Genomic DNA, 10,861 nt, shown 5'->3' with positions numbered 1-10,861 from the left:
GCTGAGGGAACTGGGGTTGTTTAGCCTGGAGAAAAGGAGGCTGAGGGGAGACCTCATCGCGCTCTGCAACTACCTGAAAGGAGGTTGTAGCGAGGTGGGTGTTGGTCTCTTCTCCCAAGTAACAAGCGATAGGATGAGAGGAAATGGCCTCAAGTTGCGCCAGGGGAGGTTTAGATTGGACATGAGGAAAAATTTCTTTGCTGAAAGAGTGGTTAAACATTGGAACAGGCTGCCCAGGGAAGTGGTGGAGTCACCATCTAAAAGACGTGTAGATGCGGCGCTTAGGGACATGGTTTAGTGGGCATGGTGGTGTTGGGTTGACGGTTGGACTCGATGATCTTAGAGGTCTTTTCCAACATTAATGATTCTATGATTCTAGTCGTCATACTGCAGCCCAATGGCAGAAGGTCAGGTCACGAAGTACTGACTCAGTCCCAAATGTCCTGTGAAAGCCCAGTATCTGATACACAAAAAGGAGAACATGGCCTGTGTTTCCAGCTTGTTAGCAGGAAAACAGTTCCTCTGTGCATGGAAAATATTAAAAACATGTTCCAGCTGTAGAAAGGAGGTGGCTATATTATTTTTAGATACAAATGTATATTTGCATTTGACTGATTCCACCTGGATTTATGAATCTGTTGCTGTTGCTCCCATGCTGGAAGCTGTTTTCTGTTCTCAGTTTTGCAGGACTCCTCACTGATTTCAGCAGGGATTCACAGGGGCTTAGCAAGCCCCTGAGTGATCAGGCCCTTCCACCCACCAAGCCAGACCAGAAAACAGAGAGCACATCTGAACATAGCCCTCCTTACAGGCTGTCCTGCTGCTTGGGACCCCCTCCTGCAGTGGTGCCACACTGGGAGCTGTAGAGTCTCCGAGTGTGCAATGGGGAACCAAAGCAGGAACTGCAGCAGCAGGAGGCACAGTCCTCTCGTGCCCCTTTCCTCTGGAGAATAATTTGGCCTTATGGCGTGGTCCCTGAGCCCCCACTGCCAGGCACCCCTCGTGGCAGTGCGCCACCTTCCTCCTTGCGGGCACTGCCTCCATGTCTGGGACACCCCGCTTGTCTCACCCGGGGGCGGTGATTTATTCCTGTCCTAAAGCTTTCTCCTCTGATAACTGCAAAGATGCACAGAGTGACCAATGCAGAGCCCCCTACTCCATCTTGCAGCACAGCTGGTTTCAGTATCCTAAATGCTGTTTCAATTTTTTTCATATATATTTTTCATTTTGATAAATATTTTACGTTTTGTATCAGCATTTCACTGGAGTCTGCTGTTTTGCATGAAAGGGCTAAAAGTATGAAAATCAGCTACATTTCTGAATGCGCTGCACTCCCCTGATCTCCCCCATCTCCTTCCTTCCCCTTTACTCAACCGCTTTCTAAAGTTCTTTCATACTTTAGAAAAAATAAAAGGTTGATGACTGTTACTGTAGGATTTCTATCAAGATAGCTCTGCTCCATGCTACACAGCTGCGTTTTAAGCTGCTCATGACTGAAATCAGAAGGAAACAGGATAAAAAAAAATTGGTAGTATAATACAGCACGATGGAGTACATGGTATGTTCTGTGAGCAGGGAGAGAGAAGCAACAGCACTAGACTTGTTTAAGTGCAATGAGTTTCAAATAGGATCTCAAACATTTTATAACCATAACAGTATTCAGTCCAAACCCTCACTTGATTTCAGTTGAGGAAGCAGATTCAAAACCAGTAACATAACGCCTTTTTTTGACCTACTGTGTAAGCACTGTCTTCAGCTTTTGAGCTGAGTAAATCTGGACCTCATGGCCATGAGTGAAGCAGAAATCCCCACTCTTGTTACCAGCAGGCAGTCAGGTACTTTGCAGTCCCTCCTGGCTCTAGCATCCCTCCTCGATGGAGTTTCCCACCATGGAGGGGGTTTCCACATCTTCTGTCTGCTCAGGAGAGTTTGCCCAGCCCCATCCCTGACCCCCCACAGACCCTCTGGCCCCATCTCGGGAGGGCAAACCACCCCTGCATGACAAGCAAGAGGGGATGAAGGTAATACATGCTGGAGTTTCTCTACATGAGAGGTTTCAGGGCGTGATCTACTTTTATCAAGATAATCAAACAGCCATCTGCTGAGCACCCATCTGCACTTCTGATTGCACAATCTTGCCTGCCATTTGCTAGAAATCATCTTCACTTGATATCTGCAGCAGTGAGGGGTCAGCCGGCCAACATTGTGACTTTGGCTACACTAACAAAGACCTGAGGTCCCATTTGCTTGAAAAGTCAAGTTACTCACAGGCTTAAGAGTCAGTTGTACAGACAGTGTTCAAACCAAATAATCATGCTGAGGAAACCACTGTCTGACAAAAACAGTATGTCTACTGCTTTTACAGAGCAAAAAGTGAAGCCCGAAGGCTCCTGTTCACAATACTACCGCCTAAAATGTCTGTAGACCTTTGCAAGTCACAGTTCATCTACAGCCTGAGCTGAAATCCCAAAGAAGACAAGGGACAAGACTGACCAGATTCAACAGTCGAGATCTTAAAAGGCAAATATAATGTTAGGACCGCCACATATCACCATTTTTAAAGCAGAAGTCCCTACTACAATCAGGCTCCATCATGAATCAGTTTGATTTATTCTCTGGAGAGCAAAATTACATTTATAAAAGCCTAGTACGAATGTCCTAACAGGCAGCAGAGTGTATTGTAAACAATACAAGCCAAACTACATTAGCTTTATGAACCAGTGTTTTTCATCACTGGAATTAGAATTACCCTCTTACAAGGATTCACTGTGCCATCTAAATAACGGCTTCTTACTTTATCATACCCTGCCAAACTAATGAAATGCCAGCAAATACAAATTCCAAGACTACTACTCTACTCAGTTAAAGACCACTCTGCCCAATTAAATCCATCAAACACTTTCCTGAAGGTCAGTAGAAACGCCATGCACAAGACAATTGGCAAATGCTTCATGCTAATACAGAACCTGCACTGCTTTTTCATGGTGACCACAATTTCCTGTGCAGTTAAACTGCTCGTACGTGCAATGAGGGTGGCTTGCTAAAAAAACAGCAGGTGCTGTGATCTTACCTCCTGGGCTCAAGCGGTGGGTCCAAACTGCCGGAGCAACTGCTCGACAGCTGCAAATCCAATGAAAAGGGGAGAACTTCTTTAAAAAAAAACCCAACCTTTTTGTAGGTTGGGGAACTGCGAAGTAGTATGTCGAAACAGGTTGCTGTGTGACTAGGAGAATCTTCCTTTTCTGCAGAGCAACTAGTCAAGCCCAAGACTGCAAGCCCAAGACTGAGCGCAGAGAGGGAAGTGACTGGTGACAAAACGTCATAGTGAAATAGATTTTGTCTTTATAAGGAAATTTACCCTTCTCTCGTCTCCCTCTTTACCTCATTACTCCTACAATAGGTCCACTGGCGTGTACCACTTCCTCTGAGTTTTACCCCTCTTTGGTTCCGTTCTCTCTCACTAAGCACATGCACGCATGCACAAAACACCTTCTCTCTTTGGTGATTAAACGCAGCCACATTTTAGACCCGCAGAACGACAAGGTCTGCAGTCCTACCCTGCACTCAACGCAGGGCTGGCTGAAAAGTCAGGCTGGGGCGCTCGGGGCGGTGTCTGCAGGGATGGAGACTCCTCAGCATCTCTGGGCAACCTGTGCCAACGTCTGACTGTCCTTGCTGTGAAAACTTTTTTTCCTTGCGTGTGGTTGGAATTTCCCTTGATGCAACTTGTGACCTTTTTATTCCCAGTGCGCACCTCTGACAAAAGGCTGGCTCCATCTTCTCTATAAGCTCCAATTAGGTAGGTGTAGACACCAAGAAGATCCCTCTCAGCCCTCTCCTCTCCAGGCTGAATAAGTCCAGCCCTCTCCACCTCTTCTTGGACCTTGTGTGCTCCAGCCTATGACCATCCTGGTGGCTCTCTACAGTTTGTCAAAGCCTTTCTTGCACAGAAGAGCCTCAAACAGGACACAGTGCTCCTCACGTCGCCTCACAACTGACACCGATTTCAAGGACACAGTTCCCAGCTACACTGAGGGTCAAGTGTAAAAGTGCTTGATGGATGCAAATATTAGCTGTCTTTCAACCCTGATGACACAGTGATGAAGAAGCCTTAATGGAACTGAAAACACAGCTTCAATAGATAAAAGTGATTCATCAACCCCATGGGGATTTTAAGAAATGTCCTGCCTTAACAGCAAAATTCCCACCACTTTCCACAGGCTGAAGTATCATCCTTCAGTTTTTTTAACAACTTCTGTTCTGACTTTTACCTCTGAAAACAGGCAGCTGAAAAAATAACCAAACTGAATGGCTTTAATGAAAAAGCTGTTATTCACGATTCATCAGACCAGCTGGACCATCAGCTACATGCTGATGTAGAGAGCTTCAGGAAAACCTTCTCATGAACAAATCCCTGTAGTTAAGATCCATCCTTGAAGCACACGTACATTCACTGTATTCAGAATTACATTGAAACATGTTCCAGGCATTTTTTATTACTTCCTTCTGTTAGAAAAATACCTCCCCTATGGTATTTCATTATTTGATAGACTGTGCCATGGCTCCTCTTCTTTGTTTTCTAGGGTATTTAACACCAGCCTGATGGTTTGTCCCAACTTTTTTTCTTACAGACCTTTTTCAAATCCTTAATTATTTCCGTTGCTCTCCATGACATCTCCTTGAATGCTGCAATACCTTTTCTGAGATAGGGAAGAGGGCACCAAATGGATGCATGCCTTAAATCTAACATCTTACTTGCACAGGAAAACTAAGGGTGGGTGTTTCCTTATCAGAGATGTTTGCTAAGCACTCCTAACACCCTCTCTTGAGTTATTATAGCTTATGCAGAAGGTAGGTGAGGGACTTAGATTTTCCACCCTAGCGTATTATATTTTATATTCATCTCACTTAGACTGAGCTCAATACTGTCTGGAGATAGACGCATGTAAAAAGAAGTTCTCTCATACTGAAAAGCGTGTTTTTGGTGGGGTTATTCTGAGAAGCGTCTCCAAACGTCACCCTTTCCCCTGGAGCTGGGCACAGGAACGGCGAGGAGGATAATGTCCAGTTAAACCTAGGCTGGGAGACTGGTTTATGATTTTACATGCTTGTGCAGCTTTCGGTTTCCAAACCTTTAACTCTAAAAACCTGTCTTTGAGTCTTCTAAGGAAATCTTTTTTTTTGGTTTCACAGACAGGCTGTCTTATTTAGGAATCAAGATGGGCCACAAAGATCGAATAATCTATGAGTAGACTGTTTCCACAAAGCAAAGCAACAGATCACTCCTAAGCAGGGAGTACAACCTACAACCAGCCTAGAAAGATTTACGCTCCCCAAAACTTACGTGCAGGGGCCTAGGAGAGAACAGCGCCTGCTGGCAGAGGAGGAGACAGGGCAACGGTCAATCGCTGGTCTTGGAGCAGGTTGTTCCCTCAGCAGAAGGAGCCGAACATCCCTGTGAAACCAAAAGCAGATAGCTCTGAGGCCAGGGATGAACTTTGGGCTGTCAGACTTGGTACGGAAGTCCCAAAGTCATTTGCTTCAAAGATATCTGCACTGAAGTGGCTGAGTGTGTCTGAAAGTTTTCCTTATGGTCCAGTCCCAGGCCCTTGGAGTAAGAGCTTAGCCTTACTTCAAAGGTGTAAGGAACAACATTAATTTTATGCAAGCAGTCTGAACTTTGAAGGAGAGGCATTTAAGCAAGTGAAAAAAGAAACAGCAGGGGAAAAAACCCTGTAAAATGAAAACAATGATAAATAAATAACATGAAAGTGTACACCCCACTACAAATTTAATAGGCTACGCCCAGCCATGAATTATTGAGCAGAACCATCCATTTGCTGCAACAGGGAGTACTAGTGAAATATTAATAACGCTGCATGAGCTAATCTTAGGTTTTACTTGGTGGCGAGGAGAGAAGAGGTTGGGAAAGCCTGGCCACTATTAGCCGACCGAGCAGCCACGGCCCACAGCCTACCCCCGGGGTCGACTGCAGTGAGAGGAGGGCACGCGCCCCTGGCTCTCCCGGGAAAGCGCCCAAATCCTGTGTCTCAAACAGAGATCGGCAGTGACTCTGCCATCTGATAAACCCGTTTCCAGAAGGATACGGGTCTAGAAGTGTCACTGGCGGAGGCTGTTGCAACAATACTGGCTCTCATGTTTTGGGGGTTTTTTGCACTCCTACGAAAACTGGAGTTTTGGTTAGACCCTGACTTGGCCCAAAATCTGTTTCCTAGCTGTTCTGGTTTTCTTTCAGGAAATATTTCACCTTTGTGATGGGGGGGGAAAGTATGAAAACATGACTTTGGTGGCTCAGCTGGCCAGAGGCTTACAGGAGTAAAAAACGTGGAGAAACAGATGGAAAAAATGTTTTATTTTTAATAATTATGACAGGTTTTTTTGCAAAGCTGGGAGGAAACAAAGTCATGATTTTTGAAAATCTGGATCTGGCAAAAGCTGTCTCATAGTTAACCCACTTTCTCATTTATCTGTTACACTTAACAGCCTCAACCTCACTCAATTTTTGGTGAGTCAACCGTAGGTGGCTTTGGCACGGTAGGAAAATGGGCTTCCCCAGGCCCCCTCCCCTGCCCGCTACATGGGCACTGGCTCCGCCACGTACCCGGGGCAGCTGTCACGGCAAAGATACAGCACTTCTGCTGGGAACCCAGGTGCCGCCACCCCATCGCCAGAATTTCAAGTACCTGTCTTCTGCTGCAAACTGGTGCGAGGCAAGAAAAAAAAAAATCCATTATAAATGAAGCTGCTCTCCCAAATTCTCCACAGGTGGCTTTTTGCCAAGAAGAGGATAATTCGATTTGCTTTGGATCCAGAAGGAAATCTGCACACAAACACCTGTATGACTGAACAAAATGTCATGTGCATGCAGGCACACTTGCATACGTACCTTCTTGTATACTCTATCGTTATGTTTTGATTTTATATGTTTTTAAATGTTGGAAATTTTAACCTCCTAGGCGGTTCGCTTTGCTTTTAGCTTATTTTTCTTTTTTTTTTTTCACTCAGCTTCTTTAAAAGCTATATTCCTGTTTCTCTTCCTCTTTTTTTTTTTGGCATGTTTCCCTTTATTCTCTCATTTTCCCTTTGCATATTTTCTACATTTTTTCCCTTCTCCCTCTACCTCTTGCCATTTCCTCACTCCCTGACTTCTACCCTAGCAGTTTCTGCTCACTTGCTCTCAGTGGTGCTCTTCTGTCAGCATTCTTCGTAATTTTTCTAAGGCTATTCATCTCAGAAGCCCCACTTCTTTTTGCAGCCTCTCACCTGCATTTTCCAAGCCTGGGGGTCAACGGCCCGAAATTCTGCACAGAAACTTCCACTCATAAACCCCTACAAGCAGCTATTAGCTCCCTGTCAGGAGGGGAAGTTTGCCTCCCCCAGGAGGAACTTGCTGTGTTTCTACAGCACATCGAAAGAAAAAAAATCTCAGTACAGAATCTGGAGAGCAAATGCCCAAACTGAGGAGGTTTTGTGTCCAGCTTTGCCGCGGTTGTGTTTGCAGAGCCGGCTCTGCTTCTGGCTCTGCCTCAGGGGGACTCGCCACCCTCCGCGGGTGAAGGATGAAAGCCAGCCCTAGGCTGACCGTGTGCTGCGCTTGGTGACAGCCCTTCGCTCAGAAGGAACACGTCCTGCATCGACTGAAGCTGCAGGAAGACAAAAAAAAGATTGGGGTTTTTTTTTTGGTGGAGGCATTAGTATGGAAATTAAACACAGGAGGTATCTGAGGCCAGGCTTTCTGCAAAGGCTGTAACATGAAGGTCCTGAATCCTTAACAAACTCTTACCTGGTGCATCTCTATTTCTGGAAAAGGGACGTGTAAAAGGCCACCTTCTTTCCTGACAAATCTAGTCTCAGTCATGTTTTTACATGGTGATGACAAAAACCTCCGAGTCAGAGCTTGTATTTGGGATGAACCCCTTCCATGACATAGGTAAACTAACAAATACGAGTTACAGCTGGTTTTAGCTGTAATTCTGCTTCAGCCCAAGCCCCACAAAAACCCAGCTATGATTCCTTCATGTTTCCACTATCAGCTTTCCTTACCTCAAATAAGCAAAAACAAGCTTTTCCTTGCATTTTTTTCATCTTGCTCGTCAAACACCTTCCTGTCCTAGTGGCTGGCATTGATATCTCTTGGAAGCTCAGCTGAGATAAGGTTGGAAGCTCAGCTGAGATAAGGTTGAAGAGAGGTGGATGCGCTCTGCAAGGCAATTGAAGGGTATTCATCCAAAGACATGTTCCTATTCTAGAAGTCTATATAGAGCAGCAGCCGGGCTTTGACAGTAACGGTGGCCAAGATTGCGAGGCTTTGCGCACCTGAGCAAAAGTTTGAGGCAGACTGGACAAGTTTTAGCAAACAACGTATTTAGCACCTGACTAAAATATCCCTCATTGTACAGCCGACCCTCTATATTGGGATAGTAGTTAAGTTAGCAATCATACAGAAGGAACATGTTGTAAAAGAGAAAACTGGACTTTAATTTTGCTGACTGCTTAAAGTGAAAGACCTTTGAGGGAACACAGAGAAATGGAAGATCCGCTACTCAAAAGCAAACACTGAGTGAAGTGTCAGATGCGTATCAGATGGTATGAGTTTGCTTGCACCGATGCTGCTTGTGATGCTACCAATGGATAGCATACAGGAGCTGCCTGCTCTGCTAGAAAATGGGCAGAGCACATCCTCAGACAAGCAGAGGAGTTTCTCATCTCCTCATCCTCACTTATCTGCTCCATTTTCTGTGCTGCTGTGGCCAACGCACACCAAAAACTAACAAGGCAAAGTCATCAGGTGTGTTTTCAAATGTCAGAAGACTCAAAAGAGCCCCTAAACAACTGTTCTTGAAAAGCAGCACGAAACATTACCTGTTGAGTGTTACCTAGAAGACAGATAAACTTGAAACAAGCATTAATTGCTCTTTTGAGACAGCATTCAAGAGGCACAGAGGAAACTGAAATGTTAAACAAATTGCTAACACATGAAAACTCCACAACCATCTTGATCTTTTGTGTGTGTGCTTGTTGGTGGTGTCAGGAATTTAGAAACCAAGGCCTTCCACAAGGCAGAGCCAGGAGACAAGCCCTGTGCTATCCAGGTGACACACACCCGTAGTCCCAGCAAGCACCCTCTTTGCTCTCACAGATCACAGTAAAAGAACGAACTCTCCCAGACAGCTACCCAGAAATCCCCTGCATAAACAGCCCAAGGAGTGATAGTGTTCAGCCATATTCGGCTCTGCAGCCCACTAAATAAATGCACAGACCATGGCATCCCTTGGAGGTCACCCACAAGTCAACAGTGAGGTCCGTTTTCCCAGGCACTCACTGACCTGTAGGGTGCAAAAGCACACAACCCATCCCCTAAACCAAAACCCCAAAAGGGACAGTGTCATTAGTCCTGCTCCCAGCCAGCTTTGCTGCCCAGTTTCCATCCCTCATTGTACAGCCGAGCCAATGAGCGGGATGGCTTTGGAGACGGTTTCAGGAAGATCACTTTAGCCTCTTCTCAGATATTTATCAGTGTCACATGCAATGAATGGCCAACTCCATCACCTCTGAGCTCAGCTGTTCCCAAACAGCAGGGACATAGGCCCCTGAACACATTCAAGACGAAGGAAACCTCTGCAGATGATACCACTGGCCAGCTTATGTCATGACCTGGAAATGGGCAACTGGACAGTATGTACAACCGAGGCATGGCCAGCAGCCCCGCCATCACTCCCCCTGGCCAGGCAGATGAAGCTGTACCGAGGACAAGACACGGGCGCACAGGGACCCTCAGGCTGGGATCACCCCAGTGAGCTGGTGCCTGTCCTACGGCAGCAGGAGGGGAAGGGGAAAGCAAGGTGGTCCATGGACAGAGGAAGGATGAAGCCAGACCAGTTTCCCAAATAGCCGAGAGCCATTTGTGGAAGCTGATTCTCTGCCTCAGACTCCTCTGCACACCCCACACGGGTTAACTGAGAGCGCATGGAGAGGAGGGTAGGCACCGAAATACCACCTGAGCAGTGGGATTTCTTGGTGCACCGTCAGTATGAGATGATTTCCTCCTGCAGCTCCAACACCCAGGGGTCCTGGTGGTGTTTTGCAGGCTCCATGGGTGGGAGGACCGAGCCAAAGAGGCTGCAATGTAAATCCTCTGCAGATCTTCACAGGCAGGAGTATCTACACATCCACCCTGGGGTTGCCAGTCCCATTCTGCCAGGCATGTTCCCACCGAAGCCAGTGGCAAAGACATGCCTGGCAAGCTCTGCCACGGGCAATGTGTACAGACTGGCCATGGAGTCCACTCCAAAACTCAGGACCAGGTACGATGAGCCATGTTACTGCTCATGGATGAAAATGGCCTCAGTCACTGTGAAGTGCTGGCCAGAAACCATCCTCCCTGGCACCTCAAGTTTGCATAGAGGAACGGGTAATGCGGTGGGAAATTTTTCTTCCAGAATGATCCTGGCTGCTCAGTTTTTTTTCCCTTTGCAACTTTATGTCTTCTTTGTTCCTAGGGCTGGTTTCTACAAGAGTTTCTGGAGCCTCTGGGCACTGTGGTTCCAGAAATGAAGGAAGACAGGATAAGAAAGCAAGCTTCCCCAAAGGGCTTGCGCTCTCCCAGATGAGACAGAGAGGGAGGTAAGAAAAACGAGATATAGACAGACAGAAGGGTGGTTTGCTCTACCACCATCATTCAGAGAGCTGCAAAGGTTGGGAGGAGAAGAAAGCAGGAGCATCTTCAGTTTTTATTTCATTCCCCTTTGCTAGTCAGGGCTGAAGGACAGGCACACAGGAGAGGTGGAAGGAGACAGAGATAAAAGATTTGCAGAAACCACCATATCGCTCAAGGGACAGA

At 46.4% G+C, this 10,861-nt stretch overlaps 1 protein-coding gene across 1 annotated transcript in view; it reads right to left on the bottom strand.

Moving 5' to 3' along the window:
- Positions 1 to 3,168, bottom strand: part of LCP1 (lymphocyte cytosolic protein 1 (L-plastin)) — a 33,072-nt gene extending 29,904 nt beyond the window's left edge. The window contains exon 1 of the mRNA XM_009322823.1: positions 3,071 to 3,168. The gene's annotated coding sequence lies outside the window, so the exon portion shown is untranslated. The remainder of the gene's footprint in view (positions 1 to 3,070) is intronic.
- Positions 3,169 to 10,861: the final 7,693 nt, after the last annotated feature.

The sequence above is a fragment of the Pygoscelis adeliae genome, unplaced genomic scaffold (assembly GCF_000699105.1).
Source record: "Pygoscelis adeliae isolate BGI_AS28 unplaced genomic scaffold, ASM69910v1 Scaffold74, whole genome shotgun sequence".
Lineage (NCBI taxonomy): Eukaryota > Metazoa > Chordata > Aves > Sphenisciformes > Spheniscidae > Pygoscelis > Pygoscelis adeliae.
The sequence above is the reverse complement of the archived record's forward strand: the minus strand, read 5'-3'. Positions and strand labels throughout refer to the sequence as shown.